Source organism: Lepidothrix coronata, unplaced genomic scaffold (assembly GCF_001604755.1).
Source record: "Lepidothrix coronata isolate B3197 unplaced genomic scaffold, Lepidothrix_coronata-1.0 Scaffold202, whole genome shotgun sequence".
In the NCBI taxonomy this organism is placed as follows: domain Eukaryota; kingdom Metazoa; phylum Chordata; class Aves; order Passeriformes; family Pipridae; genus Lepidothrix; species Lepidothrix coronata.
Genome location: NW_016690382.1, coordinates 374236 through 398787, shown reverse-complemented (window position 1 = coordinate 398787; position 24552 = coordinate 374236). Strand labels below are relative to the sequence as shown.

The following is a 24552-nucleotide window of genomic DNA, read 5'->3' as shown; positions in this document are numbered from 1 at the left end:
ATCTGTCTTAAAAAATTAAGTGGTGTATGAAAAATGGTATTTAGAGTTGCAGGGGTTTTGTGGGAGATTTTTTTTTCCTGCTGCTTCCAGTGGAGATTTCTTTATGATACTCGGGCCTATTTAGTGTTGGTTTGTGCAAGGGATGTTTAATTTCTCACGTATCAGTAGCATTTATTTTGGTAGATACCATGCCCGTTATTTATTTTTTCCTCTACTGCATCTTTTCAGCTTTCTGTTAGGATTGTTGTCCTTTGAGAGATGAACAGATGTTTTATTTGTCGGTACTCTTGATGTTGCTGTGTCCTTACAGTCTGCAGTGGAGACACTTTATCTTCCAAACATTGAATGCACTGAGGTGAAACTCTGGTGCGTGGATGCTTTTGGTAAGAGGGTGATGTCAGGCAGCCCTTACATACACCTGTTAATATTTTTATGTAAGTGCTTTTCACCCTGAGTGAACTATCCAATTTTATGCTGATGTGATCATAAGAATATTATGGGGTAGAGAGTCTCACTTTTGACAAACTTCAGCACCATACTTTTAGAACCCGGTGTAGGAGTGCGGGCGGCCATTTATAGTAGAGGTAAGTCAGTGCTGACAAGGATTTCCCTGCAGAGATACCATCTAGAGCCACTGCTGCAGAGCTAATACTGTAATTCTTGGAGCTGATCCATTGCAGTCATGATGCATCTATCCTGAGCCAGGAACACCAACACATTGATTAGGTTTTAAAAACAAACAAAAATCCCTTTTGTATTTGCAATGAAATTTTACAAACCTCAAATGAATCAGGTTACTTAGTAGGCATGAAGGCCAGTAAATGTGTTTTCCTTAGATCTCTAATAGGATGGTCCTTGTCTCAGGCTTATAAATGCTTTCCTATTTTATATAATCAAAGTTGTTCTTGACATTTACTTTTTCCTGTGCTAGTTGCAGCAATCCATTGGTCATTTGCAGGTGGATTTATGTTGCGTTGGAGGAATACTTTGATTTGGCTTTGCCTTCTCATTTTTCTTGTTGGATTTGAACAGTTTCTGTTGCTTATTTATCTAATTAAAGTAATTGAATTTATGTATGCTGTAAGGGCCATGTGGGTGAGGAGTGTCTGTGTCAGTGGGCTGCTTTGGTTGGGTTGATTTGAATCTGATCTAGCTAGAATTCAGCAAAATGTGCTGCTGAAGACTCAGCTGTTTTGTTGCATTTTGGGTTTTGTAATTTCTTTTAATAGATAATATAAAGTGAAAATGATTATTGTTCGTGGAACGTGGCCAGTGAAAAGGAAGGAAGAATGCTGTCTCCATCTCTATAGCCAGCAATTTTACAGCCTATTGCTGCTAAATTATACAATTGTTTGTTGTCTCTGGATTTTCTTTTGACTCACATCAATACTTGCTTCCTGTTAACGTTGCTCGCTTGCCGAGAGTTTTGGATTATCCAAGAGCTCTGAGTTTTGTTAGATCTTGCTGTGTCAATGCATTAACGTTCCCAATGTTGCTTTCCAGAAATGTGCTTGTGGCAGAATTGTTGGAAGAAAGCTTTGCAGCATTGTCACATTTTGGTTGAATATAGACAAGTGTTTTTTCAGTCTGCTTTAGGAGTGAGAACATCAGGCAGAGAGATAAATTGGACTGTACCATCTTAATCCCCTGCAAGAAGACATATCTGTCTGCCAGCAGCCCAGAAGAGTTTCCTTTATGAGAAGGAAAATCACTGTGGTGGAGCCAGATAATTAATTGGATACAATTTCTGTGTTGTATTGTACCAGACTTGTATGATTGAGCAATGTCTTAGTTTATTTCAGTCCTGAGAAAGTATAAATAAATGATGAACTTCCAGCAGGCTTATAATAGAAAGTCCAAAATCCTATAGTAACGCTGTAGTTGAGTGGAAAAACACAGAAATTGCTAGCAGTAGTTTGACCTTTTTTTCTTTTGTAAAAAGTTAACATAAGAAATAAACATAAAAAGTACTGGGATTAGTCAAGGGTAGTTTAGGGCATGAGGAATTTATAATATCTTTGCAGAACTAAGGAACATTTCAGTATTGATAGTTGAACTATGGTGTGTAGTGGAGGGAAATAGCTGCTATTGGTAGACCTTTTAGTTTATAAAATAACATTAACCAACCATGGGAGAGACTGAAGAATTGGCAGTGAGATGGACTCAATTGCAAACGTCCTAATAGTGTAAAATAGTGAGAACTTGTAACTAAATACAAAAATATTGACAGTATTGTGCTACTATTTAAGCAAGTTTGTCCCCAGTAGGAACATCTTGTTCAGTTTTAGTCTTCACATAATAATTCAAATATGCTGGAAATATTATTGACAGGAAGTTCAATATAGGAACCATGCAAGGTATCAGATAATATATAAGCCATATAAGAGCAGACAAGTGACCTTCTATTCTTGTGTTAAGAGGCTATTGAATAGAAAACTAAGAACAAAGTTATTAGTGCTGTATATTTTCGTAATTGCAGTTGTAATATTTCTTCCATAAAAATAAAATTAATGCAAGGGCTTAAGATGCAAAAGCTGTGGGTGCTTGTTAACTGCATTGAGTAATAACCTTTTTAAAGGAAGAAATAGAAAGGAATAGAAATGCTTATGTTTCAAATCCGAGATGAAAAGCTCTGTTATGGGCCAGATATTTGTACAGCAAGTTCTTTTGAAGACATTTGGTACTGGCTGCTGCTATTTGTATATGCCATTAGTCTTATCTGATAGGCAGTTTTTGCTCTTACCTGGCACTTTTCCAGAGTTGTTCCTTTTCTGGAAGTTGAGCAAGATTAAGTTTAAACATAAGTTTTTCTAAAACTTAGTGTTTGATGCGATATTGTTAATGTTCTGTACGAGGTTTAACCGCACCCCAACCGAGTTTGATCATTATGCCTTGCCTTCTGGTTTTTTAATTGCTTTTCTTGAAGTGTAATGCTTAATTGTGTAGGTTAGAAGCCAGAAGTCAGATCTCTTGGTTTTGCAAAGCTGGGCTTTTAACCTGCCTACCTTTTTGCCTTTTAAATTTCTGATGACCTTTCCCAGTAACTCCTAGTACAATTAACTGTCATCCTCTCATTTTTATTTTGTTGTTGTTGTTGTTAGCTGTAATAGTTGCCTGAACTTATGGGCAATAGAATTGCAAATCAGTTTCTGTAGTATTACTTGTGATTTTATTCTGGTGTTGCTGATGTTTGCACTTACACCTGCTGTTTCCAAGTGCTTGAAGGATCTGAAAGCTTTCAGGAGGCGTAATGAATTATTTGTAATTCTTCGCGTTTTTAACTTCCTTATTAAAAAAAAGCTTTGCTTTTTATATCTGATTGTGAAAGAATTCATTCTGTAGCCAAGTTATTTTTTGAGGTCTTCGATCTCTGTAGGTAATTGCAACTCCTTGTTGTTTTCTTGCAAACATTACAGGGATTCCTCTTGCTGTATACCAGAGGATTTTTAAGGTTATGTCAATATTAACATATATTTTTAAAGGACAAGGAATAAGTGTAATGAAGTGTCTTTTGTTTCTGTGGATTCTAGAATTCTAAGTCATTGAGTAGTTAGGGTGGTATCTACTTTGAGGGCAGTTACAATACTGTGAACAAGAAAAGTACATTCTATGGTATGGATGAACTGTTGGAAGAACTAAAGTTGGTGTGGACCTCAGGAGGTCATCCAGTCCAGTCTGCAGTTCCACAGCAGGTCTAAGCAGCTCGGGTTACTTTTGGACTTGGGATAGGATTTTGGGTGCAAATGAACCCCTACCAGCAAATAAGCTTCTGAGGTCACTGTCAGAGATATTTCCTAGGTGGGTTAGCCTGTGTTGCTCATCTTAAATTATGTTCTAAGTTTCAGTGTGTGTATGTATAGATAGAAGTGAGTATTATGAAATATCTGGAGTACTTCTTTTATAGTGTAACTTAAAGTTACATCAAAATGTGTCAGCTAAATGTTAAAAGAATTTCTGGAGGAAAAGAAGCACTAAATGAAAGACATAATAATGTTCCTAGTTCCACCCCTAATTCCATAAGGGTGGAAATAATACAACACTTTCACTTGTAGCTGTCAACCACTACTTCCTTTTTAAGAACTCAAAGGGGAAATTTTTTTTTTTTCAGTCTTCCTCTTTGAGGACTTTTCCTAGACTGCATATTCCAACACTTGTTAGAGAAAGCCAGGAATACAGATTATCATAGAGGGGGCATATTTGTTTTTGGAATCCCTGTAGCTAGTTGACATTAGGTAAAGTTCCTGGTTGTGCTGTTTAAGCAGAGCTTTGGTAGGTATGTAAGTACTGTTTGTGACAGTGAAGGCCAGTGATTTGGTCTATGAACAGAGGGCTTGCTATGTGATTAAAGGGAGAACTGCTATTTATACTAATAATACGTTACCTATACCATAGAAAGGCATGTGAATGTTCTCAGTCTGTTGATGCTCTTTGCCCACAGTGTCATCCTGATCCTTAGTTATGTTTATGAACCTGACTGTTAATTTGGAAGTTAAAAGTACGTATGCTGTGTTTGGCTAACTTTTAACTTCCATGTAAACAGAAGGGAGGTTTTGGAGGTTTTTGTACTTGAACAAATGCATTGCACGGGCACACAAGGACAGCCTTTCCAAACTCCTGGTTTGTTTTGGGGTCTGTGTACACGTGCTGCCTCACCGCCCGAGAGCAGCAGGGATTGCACAGCCGTCGCTTTGCAGGATGTTGCCTCCTGGTAAATTCCATGCAGATCTACATTTTAGCTGCAAGTTGACATTCTGTGACCCCATGTTCCAACAGTGGGCTTGGGAAGGGTTAGTTTGGCAAAACACTGCACCAGCACAGCTGTCCTACTTTCTCTGAGCCACTCTGGGACATCCAGATTGCATTCCTGAGGGCTCTTCAGGTCACCCCGTTCTGGGATTTTGCCTGCTTCACAGGTCAGTGTAAGTGTGCCTGCAGTTGAACAATTTTGGATGCAGATGTGCAGGTAAGAGGGTTTTTTTGGTCTGGTTATCAAATGCAAGTGTGCTCATTTTCCTTTGTTGCTTTCCCACACAGCTTTATGTTGAGCGTTCCCAGGATAAGTGTTGCTGGATAAATTTTAGATGACGATCTAAGTTTTATAAACTAATATTAAAGGATCTTGATGACTGCTCTTTATTTTGAGATCTGTAACTTGTCCTCTCTTTGGTGTGTTTCATAGTTGTACACATCTCCTTTTATAATTGCTGTTTTGTATTTCCAAAAGATTTACAAAAATAATTGCTTTGTAAGATCCTTTAAAACCTCTTATGTAGATGTAGTTTTGAGTCTAATATTAGGGTACCTGTAATCTTGTAACATTATTTGAGTGACTGGATCTGCTTGCTGATGTTGTGCCTCAAATTAAGTCTAGCAAGTATGTTATACAGTTCTGCTTTAAGTATTGCCTCAGACAGTTTTTATACAGGTGAGCAAAGCTGAGTGGAGACTTTTCTTATCCAGAACAAAACTTTTCACACAATAGAAGGATTTAAGAAATAGTAAGTGCTTGCTTATACTTGTGGACATTCTTTGCTGTTATGATTTTTTGACCCATATAATTCCTGCTGTGGTGTTTCCTTTCCATAAAGCTGGAGATGATGCAGTGAATGGACGGGACCAGCCTGCTGCTGATCACAGAATCATAGAATGGCCTGAGTTGGAAGGGACCTTAAAGATTATTTCCTTCCAACACCCAGCCATGGGCAGGGACACCTTCCAGGTTGCTCAGAGCCCCATCCAGCCTGGTCTTGAACACTTCCAGGGATGGAGCATCTTCCAGTTGTTTGTTTTGTTTTTCTCCCCCCCCCCTCATCATTGTTCCTTTCATGGTCTTTTTTTTTAACTTCACTGCACTCGTTCAGTACTAAATTAGTTGTTATTGGTATTATTGATTAATTATTCTAAAGCAGTAGAATTTCTGTCAGTACTTTTAATAACTGTTGATGAAATGTCCCATTTCAGTGAAAGAGGAGAACACCAGTGATAAATTACCCCAAAATCAAATGGGTGTCAGATGCACTGCATTTGTACATGCAGCTGGCCAGGAGTGCACATTTTTCAGTGATGTCTGTGAGCAGGTCTGAGGGCCTTTTTGACATCTTAACAAGGGTTTTTTTTGGTTTATGCACATGCTGTGTGAGCTTAGGCTGGTGCAGATGAGCTCCTTATTTCCCTGATGCATTGTATTTCTGAGCATTTGAAAGAGTATGAGCTGTACTAGAGCTTGCCTTTTTAATGCAGCCTTTGAAGTATAAGTGTTGTTTGCTGGCATCTTAAGAAGGAGAAAGTTTATCTGCTTTGATAAACAAGCCTTGAGAAAGAGCTCTATGACCTTGCTTGAGGAAAAATTATGATGGGAGGAATGTCTTGTATATTTATTTTATATAATCACAAGTGGTAAATTCAGTTAAATGCAGCTTGTTTCAAGTGTAAAACACTTAGATACCTGTCTACACTTCAGGCACAGTAAGGGTATTATCATTTAAATGTCAGAATTATGATAACTAACATATTTGTTTAACATGCTAATAGTGTATGAGGCCAAACTTACAAGTTTTGAGAACATTATAATTTAAATACTTGGGTCTTTTGTTTTTTTTCAAGTATTAGAGCTTCAAATTCTGGAGAATAGACATGGATGACTGTTCTTTATAAAATACTGTTAACAGGGGTTTTTTCAGATATGTTGATATTATGTTTGGGAAGAATTGTTAAAGATGTCCTGTAGCAAGAAGGCTGCACACAATGCTAATGAGCAATTGCATTATGAAAACTGTGGTGGAATATGGAATCTGTGCTATTTTCTGCAAAACTCAGAGCTGCAATTCAGAGAGAAATCATGCTTTTCGGTTTCAGTTCTATTCTTTGACAGATGTTTGTTCCAATTCAAAAGGTACTTTTTTCACCATGGATTTCTGTGTTCCTTTGTGCTTTCTGGTTCCCTTGACAAAACCACTGAAGCAAATAGCATGGAACAAAATCTTGTCAGCTTGTTCTGCAGTGTCCAGTCCAATGTCCAAAATCCAAGATATATTACGGGTTTCTGAAAATGTGGGTCATAACACTTTAGAGCAAGATGCTCTCACCAGCATTAGGGAGGTAATCTAATTGAAGAGCTAATTGAAGAGTGAAATGGAGTAGGCAGCAAAAAAGCACAATGAACCCCAGCATCAGAGTAGGGTGTTCTTGTTTGATTTATCTGATCCTCCTGGGACCTAAATCCTATGTAGCAGCGAGTGCCTCTGTGTATTGTGTTTCTTTGTGGATTGTGGAAATGTAATATAAACATTACATTTCATTTGTAATGTTCATATATTACCATTAGAAAATATGATACTTCAGAATGTGGAATTCAGTTTTCCTTTATTTTTCCTATTGAGAAGGCGAAAAAATGTTCTGCAAATTACCGATTCTAAGCAAGGTATTTGACAAAACTGAAGAAATCTGTGGCAGAAAAGGTTGTGTGTGCACAGAATATTTCTAAACCAGTTGTCACATGTCAGGTGAGCCCTTGAGCATAACTGATCCTTTATCTATCCTGCCCTTTGCACGTTGACTCTCACACTTGGGCCACTCTTGAAGCTAGGCTAGACTTAGACTTCAGCTCCCTTATGCTCTATAATGTTGGTGCTGTCTTCCTTCCACTCTTTGGGAGGAAAAGAATTCCGAGTTTTTATGAAGAGTTACCTGTCTGTTTTTGCATAGCCCTTCCCCACTCGAGTCTGTAAGGCTGGAAGTCACTGTAATCCCAGCTGCCACCTTCCCCTTGCTGCTGTCCCTTTCTGCAAGGTAAGAACAGCATGTGGTAGCGTTCCCTCTTAGTGCACCTTGCATTCCTCCTATCTTTTGTCCATGTGACTTTGGAGTAAGTGTCACGTGGTGATGGAGCACCCAGACATAAGTGGTTTTAGGGACTGGAGAGAGGAAAATTAGGTGAAAGGGAAGTGTGATGAAAGGCTGGAAGAAGCTTTTTTTCTGTCTCATTCCTTCTGAAAACAAGGAACCGGTTGTTGAGGTCGGTTGCTCTGATTTGAGCCTGGTGGCCATGTGGAAGGGGGCTCTGCAGGTGCTCAGGTGCTGTGGGGGGCAGGAAGCACATCTGTATGGTCTGGTGGGAGAACTGTTGAGGTGAGCTGCTTGTCAGCACTGAGGCACAAAGCACTGTGCAGAACTGGGGATAAAGGGTCGGGTGAGGAGAACAATGAGCAGTGAAGGTACTGGAGTTTACTCTGGGAATTCGACGAGGTAGAGACAAGGGGATCAGTGTTGCAATGGATCAAGCAATGCCAAGGGGAATATTGAAACTGAAGAGCAGTTGAAGCCCTGATTACATGCTTTAGACTGCAAGTTGCCCTTTTTTAAAAAGAAAAAAAAAGAAAAACAGGAAACATGTATTGCTACTACTTGGTACTACTTCTCCTTTCTGAATTGTGCCACTGAGCTCAGGTGCCTGAAGAGCAGTTCTCCACTGTTGAAAAATGATTGTAAATGCTGAAGTTATCACTTAAGGTAACAAAGCTTTTTATTGGCGATTTTCTGTGTTCTGCTGTTTGAGTATTTAGTTTTAAAGAAATGCTTACTTCTTCCAGCTTTGTTTAAGTTTTATCAAAATATTCTCAGCATGTTTGGAAGAGCCATCGTTACGAGCAATGCAAGAATGGTCACTGGAAGGAGCTTCATTTGTAGTGAAGTAGGTATTTCTAGAGCAGACTTTTTTTTTTTTTAATTGAACCACTCTTAGAGTTGGAAGACAGGTCATCTTCTGTGAAAGATTTTAGGAAAAATAGTTTCATCTCTTTTATATAAAACTTTGTATAAGACTGCTCCTAGTGAGGAATGTGCTATCTATGCCATATTTGAGACACCTATTGTTTACCACTTCACCTGTTTTTACAACAGGTTTGATTTTTGAAGGTTATATTGTGACTTGCTAATGAGAGCATTGCATGTTAGAATCTCCTTCAGTAGTTTTGGTTTATGTTTTAAATAGCAGCTTGGAAATATTTATGTCCTTTACATGTTTCCTGTCAGGGCTAAAATAGTTTGTTTCATACTTTGAGTGTGTTGCTTCATGAAGAAATCTAGTAGTTTAGTTTGCATAATATTTGATACTGAGTAGAGATGAATGTTTTTATCCTTGAACTGACATGATGCAGTCATGCAAACTTTTGCAGAATGCAAAAGTTCTAGTTGTTTTCTTTAAAAAATAATGGTAATTGTTTTTTCTATACTAAATTAATTATTTGGTTGAATCAAGTTTGCGACTTAGTTCTGGTGGGTTTTTTGTTTTGAGGTTTAGTTTTTTGGTTTTTGAAATTTTATTTGCTTTTTTATTTGTATGGTTTAGAGACTGAGTCCTTCTAATCCACATTGAATTTTCAGTTGAAATCATGCTGCAGATAAATCTGAGAAAATACAAGCAGTAAGCTATTGCAGTTTAAGTGATTTTGAGGTTCCAGCTGATTGATTGACTCACCATGGCCACACTTGCTTCTGGATTGCTGAGCAAAATGTTTGTAAATCATACACAGTTGGTAAACCTTTAGTAAGAGGGGAATGAAAAAATGAAAAGATAGCTGTTCTTGAGTGAAATTTTGTGATTGGTATTGTCTAACTGGCAAAGAAATAAATATGTTGCAGTCTATCATAAGGCCCAGTGCAAGAATACTTCTCTTGTAACTTATGGAATATTTAAGAAACTTATATGGGCTGTAATGAGTGACTTGCTTTGTGTAAATGATTATTAGTTTTCTTGTAAGGTAGTAAGTGAAAACTGGATTAATAATTTGCACATTAGTTAGTCTATATATGAGTGACTGATAAAATCCAGAAGGACTTTCTGAAATTTTAAGAATTTCTTTGTAAATTATTTTATACAAAATATGCAGGTGTTGATAGAGAACTTAGGAATAAAGGTTTAAATTCAATTGGTTTTTTCTTTCAGAATAATAGCTGTGTGAATTGCCTTGGGATTTTTCTTCTCTGTTTTGTTACTCTGAACTTTTGATGTGGTTTACACAATTTTGTTTACTAGTTTACTGTTTCTGGTACTTCAATTCTCAAGCTAAACCTTTCAAAGGAAGTGAAGAAAATATCAACGTTCCTGATGTGCCTGTTAAGAAACACTGAGGTTGAGAAACGTGGCCGAACGCTGCTGGGTGGTGGCTGATGACAGTGTGTCATGCTTTGAATTAATTCTCCTTGGCACTGGCTGAGTTGATGGTATTGGAAGTCTGGAGACATTCAGCTGCTGAGTCTGGAAGTTGTCAGTCCATCCAGTTTGTGCAGTCAGTAGGTGGATAAGCTGCTCAAGTTGTCATTTCTGAATTAAGTGTGAAAAGTGTAATGTAACAAGGTAAATGAGGGACCTTGGTCTTTAAGAAGAGAGTGTGTTTGTTTTATCTGACTTGATCTAATTTTAAGAAACAGAGAATCAAACCCTGAGATCAGAAAGTGTAGTAAAAAATACACTTTGTTTGTCCCATGAGAACTTACTAAGAATTAAATAATGAAATTATATATAAGTTCAGAAATGCAGCACCCCATTGTTTTTAAGGTACCTTGCTGAATGCTGAAGTGTTGATACAGGATATTCTGATTTGCTTCCAGTCACCTGTGTGCTTTGCCTGTGTTGCAGTTGCGTGCAGGGAGGGGACCAGTCCACGCTCAGTTCCTCCCTGTGTCTGTGTGGTTTTTTCCTATTCCAAAAGAAACCAGAACATATAAACAGGGAGGAAGCTGGAGATGTCCTGTGGTGCAACTCTTGAGCGGCTGTGAGGGAGAGCAGAAGAGCTGTGTCCTGCACAGGCGTCTGTCCCGCTGTGGATGTGCTGTGAGACGTCACTGCTCCAGCACCGACCTGGGGCAAAAGAGGGAACTTGTTGGGATGAAAACCAGTTAAAGTGCAGAGAGGAGAAAGCAGAGAGCTGACTCCTGACGCTTCCCTGACAACCTACATGGGAAATACTGACTAGCGTGGTCAGGGAATGTGCAGTGCAGTAAAGCCGAGGGGTGTAAAGCTGAGGTTGTGCGTACGTTGCCTTCCAAGAGCTGCTGCAGTCTGTCATTTAACAATGTCTAAAATACAACCTCTTCCTCAGCCCCAAGGAGCTACTGTCAGACAACAGAGGCAGGAGGTAATTTTAAGATCAAGTAGCAGAAGGACTAGCTTACTTCTCTCCACGTCCGTGGTAGACAGACTAATTCCTGCCTCCTCACTGGAGCAGTGTGGAAAGGTGCTTTCCTGGGAGAGGGCCTTGCCCTTTGCTTGCTTCCTGTATCTGGTGGATTTTGTAGCTTCAGTGGATATTCCCATGAATTTGTTTATGAACAATCAGGAGAGCTGTTACTGATCTATATACAAATTTCATATTCTGTTTTTCTTACAACAAAAACATCTCAATTGTTTTAAGACTGGCTGGACAAACTTTTGAAGCATTTTTTTTGGTACACACTTGAAAATTCTTCTAGTGAAAGTGTCAGATTTTTTTGTTTATTTTTTTCTAATGACAGGGTTGAAATAGTACAAAGCTCTAATAAGCCAATGAAACATTCTGCCAACCTGTATCATTTACTGGGTTTGATATGCCTGGTATTTGCTTAGGAACTGAGTATACTACTTGTCTGCAGAAGAAAACTTCTTTCCAGAGAAGTTTAGAAGAAAGAAGCAATGGGGGACACACATGTTTCTTTTGAATTTGTATTTAACCATGTTGCTCTTAGTGCTGCCAATTCCCAGTGGCCCAACTTATTTCCCTTTGAAACAAACTATGGATAGCATCTAATCCTAATTAAAGTTTATTAAAACTTCATAGTAATAGTAGAGTAATTATAGGTAGTGTAGAAGTCTCACTGATTTTTCTTTAATCAAAGTGTAATCTTGTCTGCAGCTGTATTAAATTTAAGCTTGTATGACAAACCTCTTGGTCTGTCAAAGCTTATTACTTAATAGCAAACATGTTTTTTGTGGGAAGGCTGTGTTTGTACTGGGAGTGCAGTTTGAATCTTATGTGGACTTAATTTGAGGGCTCATCTGTTTTGGTGATGTACAGTACAGATTCTCTTTTTCTGTGGAGTAGATGGACCAGTGTAGATGGGACTGATTTGATGCACAGTACCAGTGCATTGTCACTATTATTAAATGTCATCATTTTTAATGACAAACTTGCTGAGCTTTCTTCCATATTCTGTTTGGACTGTAGATTTTGAAATAATTCTTTAAACGTTTTTGCTTTGAGTTGCCAGTGTGTGTGCTTCTGCTGGTAGTTGTTTTTTTTTCTTTTAGTAAATGACTCATTCTCCTGAGTTGCTTTAGTTTCTGGACTTTGTTTTTTGTTCTTCTAAGAGCATAGATAATGAATTATAGCAGAATTTAATATGTTAAATGTCAAGAATACGTTTCAACAAAGGGCTATCTTTGTACAGAAAAAGCCTAACTGTTTTCAGAACAGCAATTTATTTTAAATGCTGATTAGACATGGAAAAGATTTACATATTAATTCCAGTTCTTTTGCAGTGTATGGCCAGTTTTTAGCTACATATTTTTTACCATTGTTTAGAAAGTTCAATTTCTATATTAAATGGGAAAAGCCTTTGACAGCATTCTGATTTTTACATATGCTTGTTATTCTGGGTAGTATTTCAGTAACTTGCATAATTACAGTAGCAGGAACACTGAAGCTGAGAAACCTAATTTTAAAATCTGAGAAGTAGGAGAATTGTTAATGTGGATGTTGTAGCACAGAAGTAGCTTGTGTTGGAGGCCCCAGACGGTAAAGATGGAATTAATAGTTTAGGCAACCCACAGAATACTTGGGTTTAGTTCTATAATTAATGGAAATTTCGGTGCTAGAAAAACTCCATAATATAAACAGTCTTCAGCTGCAGTCTGTGCTCTGCTGTTTGTGGCGTTGCTTTGCAGTGCCCGGCCCGGGCAGTGTGTGCATCGTGGCATTGCCCTCTGCCGGCTGCAGCTCGGCTCTTAGCGAAAGGAAAAGGCACTGCCGTGCTTAGGGAAGGCATTCAAGGATTCTTCCTTGCAAATGATTAGCTGTGTTGTGTTTTTTACAGTAGCAGTGTGTTCCCTGGTCTGTGGAATGGCATCACTTGTTCCGTGACAACTGAATAACACCAGGACTGTACAAAGAAAACATAACGTGATTGTATAATTCCATAGCAGGGACTACCACCCTTAAATATTAATGTGGAAATAAAAAAAAACCCATGGATTAATTGTATAACTTTTTTATGATGTTATGAGATTGTCATTGGTGCTGGTTGAGATGTGCCTTTGGCCTCTTTATGGGATGGTGGTACTTGTAACCTTTTGCTGGGGTTTGGACTTGAATTCTAAGTGAGTGGATGTTTAAAAAAAAAAAAGTATTCATGTCCTTCAGGCCACTTTGATTAATTTGCTCTTTTGTGGTTCTTGGTAGGTAGAATATTTTTATCATATTTTATCTACAGTTGTCACTTTTCTGTCTAACTCAAAGCATTATAAGTGAGTTATGAGAAAAATCACCTGATCACCCTCCACTCAAGGAGTTTGGTAGTCAGGGGGGACTAGTCATCTTTCTGTAATTTTGCATATGCTTTTCAGGATTGAAGCCACTTAAATTTGGAATAAAAAGCTATCAAGCTTATCCTAACTGCTCGGTTAAAAAAAAAAAAAAAGAGAGGGGAATGGTGATGATACTGAAGTACAAAGAACAACCAAGTGATTCAGTGTACACAGTGTCAGCAGCTTAATATCTCTGCTCTAGTAGGTGAACTGTGAAAGATTTCAGTGTATGTTTCTAGCCATTATAAATGTATATTGACTTGGGAAGAAAAATGTTATCTTGTGTTTTGTCAGTTGGACAGTGTGACCTGAAATCTGCATATAGATGGAGTTGTCTCTGATTTTTATACCTGAAAGGATCTGCCATTTGGAAAATTTCCTTATGGCAGTTAAAGGATTAAAACATTAGTGAAGGCTGTTTCTTCTTAAACTGCCAATCGAGAATAGTGATGCTGGGAAGAGATTCTTTTTGTACTTTAAAAATGTTTTCTGTGTTTTAGAGGGAAATGTGGAAATATACCTAGTCCAAAAACTAGCAAGGTTTGATAATATCTTTCAGAGATGTAGACAACTGCTCCCTCAGGCTTTTCAGCTGAAAGGGTGTGAGATACCAGCAGGACTTTGCGATTCCCTTGGCTCTGCTCCTCGTGCTCACTGGCAGATTGGTCATGGGCACTGATGTGCTCTGGGTACTTTTTATTGACAAAGAGATCTTAAGAGATTTGGATTATTGGTTGTTTATTTGTATGTATTTGTTGGTTTTTGGGTTTTTTTAGCTTGGCTGAAGAAAACCATTGATGGGCACAGGTGTTAGCAGTGTAACATCCCTGATGACTCTGTGGATATGATGGAAAACAGGTAGGATAGTCTGTGTAGAAAGCTTTACTGGAATAATTACCTTGGCAAGTTTTGCCATGTTAGCAACCCTTTTAATCTGTGAGTCCAACATCCCACGTGTGTGATTTTTGCCCAGGACTAAGATGACTGTGAGTCGTGAGTCACTGTTTGAAACCGTAATTACCATATCCTTGAACGCCCCACCTGCCCTCTGCCCATTCCTCTCTGCTGGGGTTGTTCTGGTGTTGTGAACCTGTGAGAAGGTTCTTCTGACCTTGGGAACCTGTGTGAAGGCTGCAGCACCTGCCCCTGGTTTTTTTTTTGAAGCCAGTAGGACACAGCTAAAGAAATGGCTGATTAATATTCCTTAAGATTGCCTATCAAAAACCAGCCCATGCAACCAGCTCATGTTGCTGGCAGACCCATTTCCATATGTGGATTTCTTAACTTAAGCTTAAAAAATCCGTCTTTTTTTAATTGTAAAATTGTGGATCTCAAATGAGCACCAGAATAAATCAGCCTTTGTTCATAAATACCAGCATTTAATTACTACTTGCGTTGAAAATCTTGACCCAGGAATGCATTGCAAATAAATACAGCCTCCTCCCAGACTATTTTCGCTCTCACTTTGTTGGAGGTATGGCTTGGCAGTGCCTTGAGTACAAATATTAAACTCCCAATTGTCAAATTTCTCCTCTGTGCTGGAAAATGAATTTTCCGTCTTTGGATGGAACCGCACCCTTCTCTTTCGGTGTTTGGTTTCCAGTTAATTGCATTTGCTCTCTGTGTGGAATGCTGGAGTTCAAAACACAGAATGAAAATAAATTAAATTTAGTATTTTTTTAAAAAAAAAAAGTTTTGGTCCTTACTTGATACAGAGAAGTCTTCGGAAAAGCAAGGGAGGAGCACATTGCTCTGGTGACCCCTTGTTTTCAGTATGAGGAACTGTGTAGTGAACTCTCACTACACTCTATTTGGGTAATATTTGTGGTTTGGACCTGTTACAAAAATATCTAGTTTGACATGATTAAAATTAGTGCAGTGTCATGTGTACTTAGGCAGTTCCTTTCAGTCAGGACTTGTACTTCTGCATCTTTATTGGCTCCCTTGAATTTTTATCACCATAACATTGAGCTCAGTATGGTCACTTCAACTGTAATTTAGGAATGTGCTGAACATTATTTTCCTTGTGACACCTGTCAGCTGTTAATAAATAGTTCAGGAGCAGATGATGTCAGAGAGCAAGAAATTTTTGCTTTTTGCAAAGGAGAGCTGAATTAACTAGGCCTGCTGCAGATCTTTGTTTAAAAAAGTAAAAATACTGTAGTCAGAATAGACAAGTCCTTTCAGATAGAATGTCCCTTGTTAAAAGGAAGGGAGACAACTTCTTCCTGATATTTTTAGGGTTTTTATGTAGTGTTATTGTGGCAATACCAAACCACTGTTGCATTGCAGTTGGATGTGTCTGTGAAATCTGATGTGGTTTTTTTTCTTTATCTGACTGTGATCACTGGGAGTTTTCTCTGCTGTAAACCAGCACCAGTATGGAATTAATGACAGTAACTTCTCCCTTTATTCTCTAAGCAGTTGAAAAGTTAACACGTGAGAGGAGATTCTCCTTTGGCAGGAGTAGAGGAGCTTTGATGTAATGATTAACTAATTTAGAAACTTAGCAGCGAGTAGCAAGACAGTTAAGCAGCTTTTGCAGTTCTGCACCTGCCTTGAAATGTCTGGGGTTATGTTGGGAGTTGGAGTTTCCTGACAGACTAAGAGCTGCCTCCTTCCTTGTGCTTTCATATAAGTAGATCTTCTCTCCTGGCGGAGTATCTGGTAATCTCAGCTTCCGTTGTGGTTTCTCTTCCATTTGCTTGCAAATGAAAAATGTAATTGTTTGCTGATAGAAGTTTAGTAGCCCAATTTTCTTTAGGAAAATTTCCGTTTCAGTTAATTTTCTGTTAGTCACTTGGGTATCTTCTTAGCTCAAGATTTTCGAGGAAGCAGAAACAATGGATAATATTAGTGTTGCATTTTTCTTTCTGAGTATTTATGGACAGATGCTGATAGTATTTCGAGATTTCCTCTTATTTTTAAAACATTTTTTTCCCTTTATCTTCTACTTTTTGTGTCATTTTTGCCTATTCTTCAGTGTTCTCCCGCAAAAACAATTTAGTGGGTTTCTTTAGTAGGTGTTGAAGATATTTGATTTTAGTTTTTATTTATACAAGGTTTTCATAAGGTCAGTCAAAATTTAAAGACCAGGAGAGATTTATGCCTTACCTTTGTGCTTTTAAATTAGGGCACAGTTCTTTCCAAACATGACAACTCTCCCTTTTTATGTCATAATTTTCATTGCAATAGTCAGAGACAAACCCACAGTTTATTTTGGTCTTGCACTTCATTAAGTTGGCCAAAGAATGTTAATTATCAAGTTTAACTATTTTTTGATTGTGAATTTAAGAATAAAAGTTTTAGTTTTCTGAATAGCCTTAGCATTTTTCCCTAGTGCAGGTATTTATGGGGGCTTTTGCCTCCTGAAGACAAGAGTAAATTGCAATGATACATTTCAAACCTTTAGAAACATGTATTTGAAAAGGAATTACGGTTTTATATGGGAACCTGCTCTTTGCACAGCTTATTTATTTTATCTGGATTCATGTGTCCTACAAACACAGTCTCTGGGACTTTGTACACTTCAAGAGCGTGTTTACTTTCCTTGTTGCAAAGTTTGACTGTGTCGTTTTGCCAAACTCTCATTACATTTATGACAGTAAATGATTGTGTTTAGCTCTCAGTCTAGTTTTGTGGGCAAGTATTCCCGTAATGGCATCGGGATTGATGAGTATTTCACCAATACTTTACTCTTAGAAGTGATTATCCTGAGGAAGCCTGAGTTCCTGGGTAATGGGCTATTAAGGTGTTTTGTTTCTTTATTTTAAAGCCGTATTAAGTTGCAATGTATTTCCGTAGTTGATTAACACAGAGAACACGGGAGCATTCAACGAAACCTCAGAAAGTCACCTTGGCCGTGTGTTTTCCCCGGGGTCAGTGTTTGATGTGGACAGAGAAGTTGGTGTAAATGATACAAAGTAATCACTGGTGTCACAGTGATATGTGATACATGGCTTGTAGAAATGTCTGGTGTAAGGAGAGGCTGAGCTTCCTTAATGAAATAAAGCACAAAACTTCTTTGCAAGAAGATTCAATTTCCTTCTAGAAACCTGTTCTTCATCTTCTTTTTACTGGTTTTATGAGTCCATTGTACGAGTCAGCTTTTTAATATGGAGCAGGAAAGTTTTTTTTTTTTTCAAAGTCTGTATGTTGTGTAAGACATTGTCATCTGTGACAGCAGCAAGACAAAATAAGTCACTTTTTATATTGCTTTAGTATTCTGTTGAGTCAGTTTGAGCATCTTGGAGTGATGTGTGAGTAATCATTTCTTGGGAATCTTTTTCTTGATTGAACTTTATCAAATCTCAGCATTTTCAGGATGAGAATTTCACATGGCATCAAAATAGTACTTGAGAATTTTCATTTAGGCTGAAAATTAAATATCCTTTGTTTTCCTCAAGAAAATAGTATATAATTAGTACTGAGTTGAGGAATTTTTTTTGTAAGAAACTTTTCTGCACTGTCTGTATTCAGAATGGAGTTGCATTTCCTTTTCTGAGGCTGTTAATGTCCTTAATCTGTTCTGTGTTTTCTGTACAAGAGGAAGTTTTAAAGCCTGGCATATGTCAAGGGACAGACTTTCATTCATCTGTGAAGAGAATAAATTTAAAATTTTTCTAGTTGTCCCGAAACCATCCAGAATTTGTAGCAGAAGGCTGATATTCAGAAATTCTTGCGAACTGTGAGGACAAAAGTCAAGTAAAAGAGACATTCTAAAGAGTAGTAATTAGTAACTATGGTGACAGATGTCTCACTGTAGCAAGTCAGTCAGCTATATATAAACCAAATTACTTGTAAATTAGAACTCTTCCTCTACATCTCTTCTTTTTAAAAATAGCTTTTTGCATCAAAAGTAGTGACATTGATGTGTAGAGAGGGATCTATTTTTGTACGGTGTTGTCACATTTTGTGGTAAAACATTTTATCTTGAGGTTTTTGGCGAGTATCTTGTCATCCTGCTCCTTTTGACAGTGAATGCCTTTCTGGATTATTTGAGTAATCTGTGGATAGATCAGCACTCGTGAGCAACTTGTACCTTTCTCAACTTCTTCATTCTGCACCTTGTGCTTCCTGCAGAAAATTTTATGTAGAAGAGGAATTAATATTATATATCGAGCCTGCGATTGCTTCAGCTCACATCCTTCAGCATGGACCTTCTACATGAATGTGCTTAGTACAGAGTGATGAGGAAGGAGGCTTTACTGCATAGTAGGGGATGGCCAGGACTTGTTCTTCTGTGACTGGGTGTTTGACTGCATTTTGCCATTGTGGAATGTGATTATTGGGAGGTGTTAACTGCACAACTGTCAAGTTAGGTCAGAAAGTCTTGTTTCTAGGAAATACTTTGTGAGGTTATTTGAATGCCACCAGTTCTGCAAGAGGAGGGTGAAGGCAGATAGGTGAGGAAAGGCAACCATCCTTTTTGATAATGTTTCTGTTCATGTTGGTTGTGCAAAGTTTTGGATGAGTGCACAGTTGGAGGAGAAACGTTGTTTTCAGTATGATCTATTACTTTAATAAAGGTATATGATCATCTCATAGGAAGGATTTTTTCCCATATAAACTACCATCATCATAATACTACTATATTTTTTTCCAGTTTTCTTGTTTTAGATGTTTGGAGTGTTGATAGTTCCTTTTAGAGCTGAAGTAAATAAAAGCAATGTGAAGGTGGGTTAGTGATGTTCATGCAGGTCTGTGCTGTCCGTGGGGTTGTTGGGGGAGTCAGGAATTGTAATGCAGTTTGTTTACTTATATTTTCACAGAATCCCAGAATGGGGCAGGTTGGGAGGGACCACAGTGGGGCATTTGGTCCGATCTCCCTGCTCAAGCAGGAGCACATGGCACAGGATTGTGTCCAGATGGTTCTGGAATATCTTCAGTGAGGGAGACTCCACAACCTTTCTGGCCAATCTGTTCCAGTGCTCAGTCACTGCACAGGAAAGAAGTTCTTCCTCATGTCGAGGTTTCTGCCCCTTTCCTCTTGTCCTATTGCTCAGCAACCCCAAGCAGAGCCTGGTCCCCTCTCTGACACCTCCCTGCAGACACTGATAGACATTGATGAAGTCTCCTCTCATTTGTCTCTTCTTGAGGCTCGACAGGCCCAGCTGCCTCAACCTTTTCTCATAAGAGAGATGCTCCAGTCCCTTAATCATCTTTGTTGCCCTCCCCTAGGCTCATTCCAGGAGCTCCTTGTCTCTAGTACTGAGGAGCCCAGAACTATGTATTTGTGAAAAAGCATATATTTCATAAAAGCAAAGATGATGCAGATCATCATGGTTTCTGACAGCTGTCTCCTAATGCAGAGAACTTCAAGTTCTGGTTATGAACTGTATTTTAAGTACTTATGTACTTTAGGTACTGATTCTGACATAGAACAGTTGACAGAAATCAGGTGGTTGACATTGTAAATACAGCCTGCTCTCTACCATTCTCTTCTTGACTGCTGCTGCTGCTGTGGAGGTGGGAGTACATGGCTTAGGAACCAGCTTCTGAAGTAGGCTCGTTTTTAGCCCAGGTCATTGTTATGTACCAAGCAAATTAGGCAAACTGAAAATTATAGGAATTCTGAAACCACACTGGGTTGTTCAGCCGTCCCTGCCATTGAGCCAACTTTGCTGCTTTCTCTGATGGGTAAGAGGCAGATAACCAGGATGGTGGTGGGTTCAGCTGCCTCATTTCTTTTGTCCAGTACCACAGGTAAATTGAAGACCTCAGTCTGGAGTGGTATAATGGTTGTGAAAGGTGTGGGGGACTATGGGTTGGAGTTGAGGGCAGCAATGCATAATTACAGACAGGTGGTAGAGATTTTCCTCCTCGTTTTCATACACGTGCACAAACCTTGAATTGTGAGTAGGGTTTTTTGATTTGGTTTTAAACTAGAGAACTTGGATTGTGATATAGTTTGAGGTCCTACATTTAAACGTTTAGCCATATTCTGCCAATCTCTTTAGTATTAATTACTTTGAAAATGCAAGAATACTGCTTGAGAATTATATTTGGTAATAAATAGCTGAAACCCTTTGAATAGAATGTTTTAAGCTCTACATTCCTAGTTGTAAAACTGAATAATGAAAAAGTATTGCTTAATCTTTTTAGTAGCTTTTTTGTTGATAATGACTGCTTATTTATACAAATTTAAAAAATCCTTGTAAATGTCTGACATCCTCTTTCTGAGTTTTTTTGATGTAAAGTAGATTATGTGGATACCTGCAAATATTAAAGAACAGTATAGAGCTATTGACTAATAGTAACCTTGAGTCCTGAGCTTTTCACCATCAGACAGGTTCAGTTACAACTACTTGCAAATGTGGGGGTCAGATAGTGATTTAGAAAGTAAACACTTGTACCTAATGGCCACAACAAGTAGGAGGTGGCATTAACTCTGCAAACATGCTTCCATGTGTTTCTTTTTTTGTGAATGTTTTTAAAATTCTGATAGGTGTAAGTGTATCTGTAGAGTTCACCAGTTAAAAAAAGCATTGCAAAGTTGTATGTCAAAAGAGAGGTCTGTGCTGAAACATTTGGAGGTACAACACACCTGGGCATGTTTGCTTTGTTCTGTTGAGAAAAGTGACATTTTTATTTATAATATTAGGAAGAAATTCTTTACGGAGAGGGTAATTAGGCATTGGAATGGGCTGCCCAGGGAAGTGGTGGATTCTCTGTCCCTGGAGGTTTTTAAGATGAGACTGGATGTGGCACTCAGTGCCATGGTCTAGTAACTGCTGTGGTAGTGGATCAGGGGTTGGATTTGATGATCTCAGAGGTCTTTTCCAACACAACTAATTCTATGATTCTATGATTTTGCTACCGGAGCAACTCAGGGTTGTAGACAAGCTGGCTTTTGGGCACAGGTTAAGCTGTTGCTTCCTCTCCATGCTGGGCATTGCCTGCCTACCTAAGGTGCTTCCTCCTCCTCCTCCTCCCCAAAAATCCATCCATCTTCCCTTCCATGTTGTAGCCCCTGTGTCCTTTTCAGGCAAAGTCTGCAGACTCTGCTCACACAAAAGTTGAGTGACAGGGCCTGTAGTGAACTTCAGAGCACTTAAATGACCAGGACATGGCAAGCAGCAGAAGGATTAATATTTTACAGCACTTCAAATGCATCTGGAAAGGCCGAACTGTGTTTATACCCAGACTTGGTTATGCTGGCACAAAACTGCTTTTACTGCCACCGTTTATTTTGCTTGACAACAGGTATGAGCAACCAGCAGGGTTGTCCTGGCAGTGCAGTCAACAAAACTTCAAGGTGTAAACAGACACGGAACAACTTGGTCAGCAGAAGAGCATATTCCCTGCTGTCCTTTCCTTCCTGCCCCTTGGAGCTACTGGCAGGTTTGGAAGGATAGCACTGAATTCCTGGGGGTAGCTGAGGATTTTAACCTTTTTTCATCAGAGTAGCTGGATTTACATTAGGCTTACACTTTGAGTTGAAAACTTGGAGTGACTTTTTTTTGTCCAGTGCTATATCAAAGGTTACTTTTTTCTCTTTTTCATTACTGCACAGAAAGAGTGATTAAGTTTATTTTTTTCAAAGATGTTACTGAAAACTACTAGCAAGTTTTGCTTCACTCTGGAGATATTTAAAACTTATGGTCCCTGAATAGCCAACTGCCACTCCTTCACTCTGTTCAATCTGACTGGAAAATCCCTTTCTTCACAGCTGGTTGCTTTTAGTTTCATAGCGTGTGCCTGCCTTGGGTAGCTTGAATGATTTTAAAAATATCTCTAAACTTAATAAACTCATTTTGTTTCTAAGTTGAAGGATCTGGAGTTTAGTAAGCGAAAAGCTATTAGATCTGTGTGTTTAAGAACCAGAAAACTAAACAGAAAAGCAATTTTGCTTGCTGTACCCCACCCTGTGAATTATGCTTGCTTATGGAGACAAATTCTTCTACTTCCTTGACAGGCGGGTGGAGTTGGGCAAGTGAGAGGAATGGAATTCAGGATCTGTCTAAGCAGACCAGAATGAAGAACTCAATCAATTGGATCTGGAGATAATTTAGCATTTGAACTTCTCTATCTTACAGCCAAAGGGCTGACCTGGAATTCAGTATGGTTTGCACAGTGTACTCTGTTAGCAGAAGTGCTGCCCCCCAAATGAGAAAATACTCAGTGTTAACACTTCAAGGAAGATAAAATAATCTTTTAACAGTATGGGAGAAAAGCTTCCTAGCTGCAAGTGTGACAGATGTTGGCCATGTTAGTTTGACCCTGGTATGTATTGTTTTAAAGTCTTTGGCTTTGCACAGCCTGACTTGTGCTCAATGTACTTCTCTTCCTAGTTGAGTTCTCAGCATTAAACGAATAATTGAACACAGTCGTGCTATTGCTTAGTCAAATTCTGAGCTCAAGCATTACTCCAGGGCAAGTATTCCAGTTTCTAGATCCCTGTTTACTTGCTGCTTTTGAGTGTTAGCTTTAATACTGGGGGTGCATTTATAATGCCTGCGTTAAATGTTCAGTGATTATGTAGTGTGAGTAGGGGAAGAATCTGTCATCGTTAACTGCAGCATTTTATGGCTTAACTGCTGTGGCTGACAGCCTTGCTGCCCCTTGGTGGCAGTAACCATGGCAAAAGTGAAGCTGCCGTCTGTTAGTGGCCGTAGTTCAGAATTTGACAAATTAATTTAAATCTTTCTGGTTTAAGCTAATACCTCAAAGCCTCAAAGGTTTAATGGGACCCTGAAGCACATGGGAGTTGTGTTTACTACTTTCACACAGGAAATAAGGGATGAGGAGAAGAATGGTAAACTAGGATGTTCTGAAATTGGAATTCTCTTTCTACATTAGTTGTCTAGGCAGTGAAAATATATGCAATAAATAAAATACAATAATGTTTGACTTTCTGTAAAAGGCAATAGCCTACATTTTGGTACTTATTAATTATTAATTCAGCTATGGAATAAGGCTGAAATAGCTTTGACTGTATGCTGTAGTTTGTGTCTGCATTTTTTGATGTAGAAGTGGTTCCTCTTCACATACTGAATCTCAAATCTCTGTAGACAAACTCAGTTCTCCAGTAATTCTCCTCAGTGTAACTCTCAGCATAATTGCCCTGAATGTCCTGAACTGCAGTTTCAAGCTGAGTTAGATGGAGTAGCAGTAACGTGCCCTTAGAATGGCAAAGGATGGCTGTACATAGTGATAGCAAATATTAGAAGTATTAAACAGTTGGTCAGCTGTTTGTTCCTGTTGTTGGACTGTAATTAAATCCAGGTAATTAAATCACTGAAAAAGTGTGCTACTTTCTTTGCAAGATTTTCTGTGCATCTCTGAGCCTGTTTTTTGTCTTCTTCACAAGTGTCTCCCCCTATATCAGGCCTGCATATGGCTTGGGAACCAGAACACCTCATGACATTCTCACTTGTCAGGCTAAGTAAGGAGTTCTTTTCAGCCTCCCTCTCAAAGGTGTTACAGTAGTAATCATGAAACAGAATTGGCTTTGTTGTTGTTATTTGGTTTTATTTCTTTGAAGAAAACAGTTTACCTGCATTTCATACGTAAGGTTAAAATCTGTCCTCCTGGAGCAATTTGCAACTTCCTGATGTCAGTTAAAATTGATATATTTTATGTGCTTAACTTTAATATCTTATAGTCTGGAACCCCTGCGGAAGAATTTTTATTTCACTAATCAGGAAAAATTTGTTACGGGGGAAAATCGTAGTGGTATCTAACTGCATGAAAATAACACGTGGACTGTGATTTAGCAGGTTGTTGATACTCCTCTGAGTCATTGACCTAGAAAGCAATGGAACTTAAATGGAATGTGATTTTATACACCACAGGTCAGAGCAGAGGAGGTACTTTTTTGTTCAGTTTGCAAAACTGAATGGTACCTTGAAATGTTATAAATATGAAATGTGTGAAATAAGTACATAATTCCTTGCAAAGCAGGGAAACAAAAATCAGTAGGAAACTTCCTCAATGTAGTTTCTAAGGATGAACTGTACAAAATAAAACTACAAGTTTTATTTTAGAATAAA

General features: G+C 38.5%; 1 protein-coding gene across 27 annotated transcripts in view; it reads left to right on the top strand.

Annotated features, from left to right (window-relative positions):
- The window catches only part of SLMAP (sarcolemma associated protein), an 86797-nt gene that overhangs the window by 6000 nt on the left and 56245 nt on the right, over positions 1-24552 (top strand). Inside the window, exon 1 of one of the 27 annotated variants that reach the window (XM_017832419.1) lies at positions 16087-16225. The exons of the other annotated variants lie outside the window; for them this stretch is intronic. The gene's annotated coding sequence lies outside the window, so the exon portion shown is untranslated. Of the gene's footprint in view, positions 1-16086; positions 16226-24552 lie in introns of those variants that run through there. 27 annotated transcript variants of the gene reach the window in all.